This window comes from Eubalaena glacialis, chromosome 5 (genome assembly GCF_028564815.1).
Source record: "Eubalaena glacialis isolate mEubGla1 chromosome 5, mEubGla1.1.hap2.+ XY, whole genome shotgun sequence".
In the NCBI taxonomy this organism is placed as follows: domain Eukaryota; kingdom Metazoa; phylum Chordata; class Mammalia; order Artiodactyla; family Balaenidae; genus Eubalaena; species Eubalaena glacialis.
Window position 1 is genome coordinate 137229461 of NC_083720.1, and position 10851 is coordinate 137240311.

At 40.5% G+C, this 10851-nt stretch overlaps 1 non-coding gene across 1 annotated transcript; it reads right to left on the minus strand.

Annotated features, from left to right (window-relative positions):
- Nucleotides 1-2453: 2453 nt before the first annotated feature.
- Nucleotides 2454-2580, minus strand: LOC133092821 (small nucleolar RNA SNORA27). The gene has a single exon (XR_009701176.1). It is a non-coding gene; the product is annotated as a small nucleolar RNA SNORA27 (small nucleolar RNA).
- Between the last annotated feature and the right edge of the window lie 8271 nt (nucleotides 2581-10851).

Consider the following 10851-nt stretch of genomic DNA (forward strand, 5'->3'; position numbering starts at 1 on the left):
TGGCTATTACTCAGTGTGCTGTTTTAACACTAAACAATTCAGAGTGAAGGACACATCCTGTGTTTATTCTTTGCCCATTGTACTCCTGTGCCCTACAAATCAAGATCTTATAACAATAAGTGGTCGCAAGTGGCTTTAGAGAGTCCTTTTACCAAGATGATACAATCGGATGCTGCAGCCTCCTGACCCTAACAAACAAAGAAGAATATGCTTGTTGTCTGTCAGATGAAGTTACTTACGAAAAATAATATCTACTAGGAAAACCTGAAAAAATACTTCAAAAGGGGAGGAAAAGAATGAGATATTTACCTGCTTTCTTGCCTGAGAAATCTTCTCCAAGAGTTGATGTGTATCTTAAATTTGGGGAATCACAGTTTCTTTACGAGGAATAAACGCTTCTTTGTTGATCTGGTTTCTCATTGGGTATTTTTCTTGCCTCTGGCTGTACAAATTCTATTAATTAACTGACTCCTTAGTCATTCCTCAATTGTTGCAATATGGAAGGTTCTGATTAGAACAGCTATAAATAGCAGGGTGGGCAGGGCAGGCAGGCATACAGTTTACACGTGCAGCTTCTAAAACGTAAAAACTGAAGGTAATGCAATCTACTACTGCTGTGCGAGTGTCTTCAGGCAGGTCCTGTCCCCGACCGGCGGCGGCCTGAGCTCTCCTTCTGGGCCAGCACCGGGTGCCTGGTGCACGGGAGAGTCACCCAAACCTCCTCAAAAGGGGCCACTGGTAACAGAAGCTCAGAGGCCAGAGCAGGGCCATGTGGCCAGCACAAGGACTGACACGCAAATTCGTGAAGCGTTCCGTATTTTTTACCAAACGTAAAATAGATAGCTAGTGGGAAGCAGCCACATAGCACAGGGAGATCAGCCCTGTGCTTTGTGACCACCTGGAGGGGTGGGATAGGGAGGGTGGGAGGGAGGGAGATGCAAGAGGGAGGAGATGTGGGGACATATGTATATGTATAACTGATTCACTTTGTTATAAAGCAGAAATTGACACACCATTGTAAAGCAATTATACTCCAATAAAGATGTTAAAAAAAAAAAAGTACCCATTTCACTTCTGCCAGCTGGATGGATGAGTGCCAGTCTTCCCTTATCCTTGTCACTGTCATATTATTCTTTTTAATACTAGTCAGTGTTTTGGGTTTGAAAATGGTATCTCATTGAATTACTTATAAAATTTCCTCTGTTATTTTTAAGCGAATAGTGAGGTTGAACATTTTTTCATATATTTATTTAGTATTTGCCTTTTTTAAAAAAATTTATTTATTTTTATTTATTTTATTTTTGGCTGCATTGGGTTTTTGTTGCTGTGCGCGGCTTCCTCTAGTTGGTGCCGGGAGCTAGTCTTCATCGCGGTGTGTGGGCTTCTCATTGCGGTGGCTTCTCTTGTTGTGGAGCACAGGCTCTAGGTGCGTTGGCTTCAGTAGTTGTGGCGCACGGGCTTAGTTGCTCCGCAGCATGTGAGATCTTCCCAGACCAGGGCTCGAACCCGTGTCCCCTTTCATTGGCAGGCAGATTCTTAACCACTGCGCCACCAGGGAAGCCCCTAGTATTTGCCTTTTTTTCTTAGAATTTCTCCTTTACGTTCTATGCTCATTTTTCTATTGATGATTTCCTCCTTTCCTTATTAATCTGAAAGACCAGTTTTATATTTTAATAATAACCATTTTTCACAAATGCTACAAAGATTTTCCCCTAGAATATCATTTATCTGTTATTTTGCATGTGTGCATATTTAATCAACAAAAGTTTTTAACATTTAGATTGTGAATTTTATTAATCTTTTTAATAATATTTTTCCCCTTGGTTGTTTTGGTTATAATAGATTTCTCCATCCAAAGAGTGATTAGCCAGTTCTTTTGTTTTTATTTTGGACACTTAATTTATTTGGAATTTATTTTGGATTATACTTAGAAGTAAGTAAGGATCTAACTTCATTCTTTTTTCAAAGAGCTAACCAATTTTCTCAAGATCATGTAGTGAACAATCTACTTTTATCATATATTAAATACTAATGAATCCTCAGGTTGTTGGGTTTTTTGTTTTGTTTTGTTTGTTTGTTTTTAATTTTTTGGCTGCTCTGCACGACTTGCAGGATCTCAGTTCCCCAACCAGCGAATGAACCCAGGCCCCGGGCAGTGAAAGCCTGGAATCCTAACCACTAGGCCACCAGGGAACTCCCCTCAGGTTTATTTTTTATTTTTTATTTTTTTGCAAATCTATAATCATTTTTTAAATCTTACTGAATGGGGCCTTGAGGCAAACATCCCCACTTTTAAGCTCTCTTCTGATGAGGTGACAGACTCTGAAATACCAAATAATTTAAGCAAAACCAGACCGCTAATAAAATTTACAACTTATTAAACTTTTTACACTGTGAAAACCAGAACGGCTTAGCTAACAAACCCCACAAGACTTTCCAGTAAGTTTATTACAATTTGTTTCCTCTGACAGGTTACAAGACAAACACCCAGTTTGCTTGAGTTTTAAAAGGGTATTTCCTTTGCCCCACTTGAATGACCAATAAAGACATAAGTCCAACTGGCAAAGTGAAAGGGGGGTCAGGTTTATTTTTAATGCAGAGGCAAAGCAGGGCAGATAAGCCCTTCAGGACATGGCAAGGGCTGTTGTCACAGCCATGTCTCTTCCTATAGAGTATGACTACAGACTAGAAATGAAGGGATGAAAGAGGTACAACTTTAAAATGTAGATTAAAAAAAATGTAGATGGTTATTTTCAAGTGTCTAAAAGATGCTGAGATATAGTTTTCTCCCAAATTTTCTTTGATGTGTGGTTGGTTTTAAAAATGTGATCCCAATTTAATGATTACGCATAAATTACATATACATTTTAAAATTCTTTTTCTTACTAGTCCACACTAGCTCTCCTCATAAATAATGTGTTATTAAGGAAGCTCTTCTAGTATAATCAGTTTGCACTTGGTTACAAATGCATAACAGATAACTAGGTTAAAGCTAGAGAATCATTGTTGGGATTTTTAAACTCAACTGAAAATAGGGGAGAATATGTCCCTTCTTCCTTCCATTAGGACCAGTGCTAAACTACCTAGTAACTGACAAGTTTTATTTTAGTGACCCTTAGAGAAGATTCCATATCATCTCTTGGTTTAATCCATTTCAATATTGAATGATTTTCATTGATAAAGAAATCTCTCATGCAGCAATTTAAACTGTTTCTCCTTTTTTAAAAACAAGATATTGAATATAGTTCCCTGTGCTAAACAGTAAATCCTTGTTGTTTATCTATTTTATATATAGTAGTGTGTATCTGTTAACCCCACAATTCTAATTTATCCACGCCCCCCCCCTTTCCCCTCTGGTAGCCATAAGTTTGTTTTCTATGTCTGTGAGTCTGTTTCTGTTTTGTAAATAAGTCCATTTGTACTATTTTTTAAATTCCACATATAAGTGATATCATATTATATTTGTCTTTCTCTGTCTGACTTACTTCACTCAGTATGACAATCTCTAGGTCCATCCATGTTGCTGCACATGGCATTATTTCATTCTTTTTTATGGCTGAGTAATATTCCATTGTGTATATATACCACATCTTCTTTATCCATTCACCTGTTGATGGGCACTTATTTAGGTTGCTTCCATGTCTTGGCTATAGTGCTATAGTGCTGCAGTGAACACTGGGATGCATGTATCTTTTCAAACAGGAATTTTCGCCTTTTATGGGTATATGCCCAGGAGTGGGGTTGCTGGATCATACGGTAGCTCTCTAATTTTAGTTTTTTAAGGAACCTCCATACTGTTTTCCATAGTGGCTGCACAAATTTACATTCTCACCAACAGTGTAGGAGGACTCCCTTTTCTACATTCCCTCTCCAGCATTTATAATTTGAAGATTTTTTGATGATAGCCATTTTGACCAGTGTGAGGTGATACCTAACTGTAGTTTTGATTTCCATTTCTCTAATAATTAGCGATGTTGAGCATCTTTTCATGGGCCTGTTGGCCATCTGTATGTCTTCTTTGGAGAAATGTCTGTTTTGATCTTCTGCCCATTTTTTGATTGGGTTGTATGTTTTTTTGATATTAAGTTGTATGAGCTGTTTGTATATTTTAGAAAAAGAGCCCTTGTTGGTCACATCATTTGCAAATATTTTCTCCCAGTCTGTAAGTTGTCTTTTCATTTTGTTTATGGCTTCCTTTGCTGTGCAAAAGCTTATAAATTTGCCTAGGTCCCATTTGTTTATTTTTGCTTTTATTTCTTTTGCCTTGGGAGACTGATCTAATAAAATATTGTTACAATTTATGTCAGAGAATGTTTGCCTATGTTATCTTCTAGGAGTTTTATGGTGTCATGTCTTATATTTAAGTCTTTAAGCCATTTTGAAGCCATTTAAGCTTTTTTGTAAACTTAATACTTAATAGTGACTTTCTTCAGGCTATTGTCCCTCAGACTTCACTTCTTTAGATTGAATAATCCCAATCCCATATGCAGACCAAATCAAGATACTTTCTCTTATATTTATCTGGTGTTCAAGAACATCTGAGGAGCTAGTGACACTAATTGAGACACAACACACACACACACACACACACACACACAAGCATGTGCACATGCAACACTCTCTCATTTAAAAACTATTTAAGATTGACTCCAAATTTTCCATTTTAATTTTGGCAAAATGTCTTTTTTTTGCCTAACCAAAGACCAACTGTAATACACTGAATTGGCTTTTCATCTTAGTGAAAAATCTGAGCAAAGCCCAAGAGGATCCCTTACTGTAGAGGGGGCCTGGGGTTGGCTGTGGGGAGGCAGAGGCTTGCCAGGCCATGTTTGTGGTGAATATAAGCTCCTAGCACTTGCTGTCATTGTGCATGGAGCTCTGCTCTGAGCCCAAGCTTTCAGGAAGGAGTTTATCCTTTCCCGGGGAGAGAGAGCAAACAAATGACACATCCATGTTAACAGAGAGGATGGATACATAAATAAAGAGTCACAGCTGTAGAGCTAGGTGCTTGGGCATAGGAGTGGCAAATGACATGGGGCAGAATTCATGAATTCCAACTTGAATTTGTTGTAAAGACAGATTCAGTAGGTTTAGAGGCTATATTGTAGGTCAAGGGACCTCAAGCAAATAACTGGGCACAAGGGAGTTTAGTCACATTTAGGCTGTCAACAGAGTGCCTTATCCAGGGCCCAGACGCCTCACCAGTCTCGTTGAGAAATGATTTCATTCCCTAGGCCAATTTTCCTTCACCTCAGCTCTTCATCCATAGCTGTCTGCCTTCTTAATTCCTATGAGGGTGCAGGGGAGCTTTAGGTTTGGGGCCCAGAGACTCTCTATGTGGAGCTAACTCATCTCAGGTGGGTCTTGGCTGAAATGGGATGATGCCTGGGGTAAGAGAACTAGGGAGTTTAGTAACTTTACACTCATTGCCCAGTGAAAATTGCCTGAGCGACTGCACAGGTGTCCTGCTTCCTGTTTTATCCCTAAAGTATAGATTTTCCTTGAGAGCTCTTCACTTACACCCACTTCCCAAGAGGTAAATCTGGAACCAGGACACACTTGAATCACCTAGTTTAAAAACTGTCCAGATGAACATATCTCCACAGTATGAACCGTCAGAGCTCCAAGATGGCAAGCTCCAAGATGGCAAGCTCCAAGATGGCAAGCCAAATGTGTGGGTTTCTTGGCAAGCTAACATTTTGGCACTCCTTCAACTAATATTTAAAAAATGCTCTAGACTTTTCAGTTCGCTGGTTGAGGGAGATGTCAAAAGCTCTGGCAGAGAAGGAGGACACGGGTGGCAGGACACAGCATCTCCTCTGTTGACCCAGCAAATCTGCCCTGGCTGCACTTCACTAAGGAAAACAAAAGCTTAGTAATTAATTGCCCTTGTCTTCCTTAGAAGGTGGTTAGTTGGCCAACTATTTTTATTCTATTTATAAAGACGCCTCATAGAGGTTCTAATTCCCAGCCTGGGTGGCTATACAAGAACTTTATGCCTTTGAACCATATACAGCACTTTTTTCTCTGAGAGGAGTTTGGTGAATACAATTTTCACCATCTTATTATATTTCCAGTTTTTTTTTTTTTCTTCTTTAAACACATACATTGGGTCTCTTGGAAATTACCCTACTGGCCCATGTCTTGGTGTAATCTACATGGGTAGAGCTTCACATGGGTCACCTATCGCTCTATTACTTTTTGAGCTAGCTCAGTGCAAACAGAAAAGAATACTAGAACAACTTACTTCCTAACCAATTCAAAGCAATTTACAGAACGCTCAATTCCAGGTTTTGTTCTCAAATTATATCAGACAGGCAGGAAGTGTTTTTTAGCAGGTGGCTTAGACTCTGAGGGATTGTTTTCTTTTAGGAAGCAATCTCTTATCATCAATAAGCTCGAGGCCCCAGAAAAGGTCTTTGTCACTTGAACTTGGGCACATGGTGTTTGTCCAGCTGCTCTGACCTTTCACGGTGTGAGGAAGGCAGTGGGGAAAGGGAAAGGCAGCAGCCCTTGAAGGCAGGCCTAGGGAGCCCTCTGGAGGGGGAAGCAGCCTCCGGACAGAACCAAAAACAACAAAGCGTGTCTGTGTTTTCCCATCCCTAACTGATGAACCCACTTCATGGTAGTGACAGCAAAAGAGCCACCCAGTAGGAAGTTTGTTGCATGGTCTTCAGGGAAATAAGGAGATTGTGTGGGCCCCATTTCATCAAGAGAAGGACTCAATACTTAACGTGGCCAGATCTCCAAGTTTACCTGAAGGACAGACGCCCCCAGGATGTCGTGGATGTCCAAGCCCTTATCCTGGGGGCTGTGTGGATGATTTTCTGGGCTTTAGGGTTCAGGCCTTTTCAAAAGCATTGTAAATAAACCAACACTGCAAGAGAAGGTCAAAATTATTTCAATAGGGTCAAGAATTCCTAGTTCAGGCAAGTCAGTTAGGGGTCCTAAATTGGTGATCAGCGGGGTGAATTCAGTCTGTGATTGGCTTGGTTTGCAGGGTGCTTAAAAAACAAAAAATTGCAAGCCCTGCACAAAGACATAATAATAGTCTTGCTGAAGTTCAGGATTTCGATGTATGAATAGACAAAGGAACAAGGGGTTCCTTGAGGAAACACATGATGGGGCAGGCTTTCTGCTAGAACGGTTGTTCAACACACTCCTAAGCCCTGTGGCCTTAAAATAAGTCGCAGAACAAAATAGCAGTGGGCCCCACCTTCTGAGTATTTGAGCCTCTCCCCTCCTGAGCGTGGCTCAGAGCAAGATTAAGAGAATCTCGTGTTGGCAGCAGATAAAGGGATCAATGGAGGCAGGAGCAGCTGAGGCCTCGCGGAAATTTGCAAAAGCCTGTGAGACGTGGAGCCTCCGGAAGGGACAGGAGGGAACCGGACCAAAAGAAAACATCTGTAAAGAGCTGTGAGGGCAAGTGAGCTGCAGAGGTTGCAGCAGGCGCCTCCCCGCTTACAGAGCAAACAAGCAGCTGCCAAAGCAAACCTTTCTCCACTTGGGATTTCTTTTATTGTCAGGCTTCCCTTTCCAGGGCTGCCAGCCTTTGAAGTAATACTCAGTGTTAAACGTTAGGGGGGTGCGCACGTGAGATGGCCTTTGAAAAAGCCTTGGGGAAGTAGCTAAGCTTGGCAGGGAGCAATTGCAAGGTGAGTAGGACAAGGAAGCCGGGAAGGCTTGTAGGGAGACCGTATTGGGTTAGAAGAGAGAACAGGTGGCTGAAAACTTAGCCATGTTGGGGCTTCTTAAAGCACCAAGCCCTACAGCCCGGCCCAGGCGTCCTACTTCAGCGTGGCCCTAGGGACCTCATTCCTGTGCCTGCCAGGGTGGAAGAATAGTTAAAATGACCTCAATGACTGGACCCCAAACTACTAAGGATCCTTTAGAAAAAAGATCCTTTGTTGATCTATGTTCGTGAATAAAAAGTAATTATTTGAACTTTTAACACTAGCAAAACCTAGTGAGTAAGGTATAGGTGGCAGAATAATAATAAGGAATTCAATATTAGTTCCTGCACTGCTCTCCCATTGGACTCAGAAACATGGAGCTTATACTTACTCCACTGGGGACTTGCAAGAAACAGAGCAGAGAGGCAAAGAGAAAAGCAACTTTGCTTTTTAGGGCAAACCCTGGGCTCTGATGTAACACTAGAGAGGTTTACAAAGGGGGTATGAATAGACAAAGCAGGTACCTCATCGGCCCTGCCACTAACCCCGATAAAGAGCTTTGAGCCTAAAAGAGGGAGAAGAGTTTGCAGTTGAGGAAAATGAAAATGTAGCATGAAGTCCTTGTACTGTGCCCCTATATGCTGAAATAAACCCTGTGCAAAGGGTGACATGACCAAATGTTTCCTGATGCTTGGGGGATCCAAAAGTAGAGAAAACTCACGCCCTGCTTTGAGGTCAGTATGGGGAAGGCCAGCAGGACAACGGCATGGAAGAGTTGAGCAGGAGAAGGCTGTAGACTGGCCCCATCTGAAGTGGGGATGGAAGGGGCTCCAGAAGATTTTGAGTGTAAGGAAGTTAACTCAGAAAGAAAGAGAGGGAGCAGGTCTGCCACAGTCCAAGTGAAGGACCAAGCAGCAGAAGGGGGGGAGGGCGCTGCCATGGAAGGGAGAAGGTCACTGCTGCAGTCTTGGAAGCATCACCAGCCCAAGGTGCTGAGTGGCAGCAGGATGGGTACCCATATGCAGATGAACTTTCCCCATTTCCAGGAGCAAGACCCATGGGTGGTATGCCAAGAACTAGACTGACTCAGGTGACCTGGGGTGGGTGTTGGGACTGCTATAGAAGGAGCCCAGAGTGGACCCACTTTCCTCCCCTAAGGATCCCACTCAGTATTTTGTATAAGCCCCCCGGGAGTTTAGGATGGCCATCAGAAAGAGGAAGGGGGAGTTCCCGAACAGAACGAAATTCCAAGTTAGAAAATACTGCAAAGTCACTGGCCAGGCCTGAGAAGGCCCAGAAAGTAGCCCTCGGGATGTGGCAAAGAGAGTTGGCTCAGCTCTAGGAACCAACACTCTTCAGGGCCCCAGGGCAAGTGGAGGAAGTACTTCAGTAAGAGAAAAGACAAATGAACTTGTTAGCCTTCCTATTAGATAGCTCTAATGCAATAAATCCTTGCATAATGAAGAATCATTTAGTAGTAATGGCAAGTGCCCATTTTCTTGCTTCTCTTCAGATTCCAATTCATGGATGCAAAGGTATTCACGGAGTATTTGCAACAGTGGCCCTGGGGGAGTAAGGATCATGTTGCAGTATTAGACAATTCACATTACTTTAAAATTTATAATACGTTGTTATAGGTCAGTGGTTCTGGGGAACCCTGAAGTCCCAGAGACCCTTTCAGGGTCTACAGGTCAAGTTGTTTTTTTCTTAATACTACTAAGACTTTGTTTGCCTTTTTCATTCTCATGCTTTCTCAAGTGTACAGTGGAGTTTTCTAGAGATTGCAAGACAATGTCATGTGATCATCGCTCTGGGAGCTAATGGAATGTGTGCTTATATATTCTGTGTTTTAAAAACTTCCCAGTATTAATTCTAACATGTAAATATTGATAACCCACATTAACAAAGGCTTTTTGGAATCCTCAACAACTTTTAGTAGTTTAAAGGAGGCTTGAGACCAAAAAATTTAAGAACCTGTGGTCTAGGTATCACATGAATGAAAGTAAAATACTAATTCTTACATTGGCAACTTGATGGACATTTAGTACTAGAACTGCAAATGGTTTTATCTTTATAAAAGTATTTAACATAATTGAATTAAATTTACAAAATATTTTCAAAATTCAGCTATATTTAAATACATTTAAAAAATTGTTAGTTTGTTATAATTTATATTTCCCTTTCAATTTAATATCTGCTTTAAATACCTTAGAAGAAAAATAAATTTTTAAAAATATAAATAAAAGTACCTAACACATTTTTTGTATTTCCACTAATGTACTTTTAAAATGAAAATGTATGCAAATTGTGCACACTTTGAATAAAATTACATTTTAATTTTAATCCGTCAGGTATTTGCTGTCAATAGAACACAAGTTAAGTAAGAATCTTCTTTATAACAACAGATAAGGTGGTCACCATTGTAAAAATAAGCATGAAATAAAGGCAAGAAAAGTACATTTTATGGAATAATGTAAAACTAATTAATTATTAATTACATGTATTTTAAATTTATTAGTCATACAGACATGGCCAACTCATCATCAGAACACCTGTACATATGCAATAATAACTAAATTCAGTAGTTGTTGATATTTTAGCAACTTTCAGATACTTATAAAACATAACTTTATACCCAAATTTTGGTTTTGTCATTATGAAGGTACGCTTGCTACGTGAATGTATACCTGTGAAGAGCAGTAGCATATTCTGTTTAACACATGAGATGAGGACATCTATACTCTTCCCTGGGCCTCACGGAAGTTAGGGCAGCCTGCGTATTTTCAGCACCTCACTGATTCCTCTAATAACCCTCTAACATAGATTTCCTATCCCTCCACTACAGATAAGCCAACTGAACATTAGAGACATTAAGACTCAACCAAAAGCATCCATCTCATCAGTGTTGGGGCTTGAATTCTATCACGGGTCTGTCTGAATAAGAACCTATAATGTTTAACAGTTAGACATTTGTATGGCAAACAGGAGTAGAATCTGGGACACCCCAGAGGGTAAGATGTACATCACAGGTGGTGGGGTTTTTGTTTTGTTTGGTTTGTTTGTTTAAGCATTAGTTTTTTCTGAGTGTAATGTATAGCTCACTGAAAAAATTAAAAAATCAAATTAAGGAAATTATAGAAAGAAAAACTGCAAAACCACCTGTAATCCCACCCTCTAA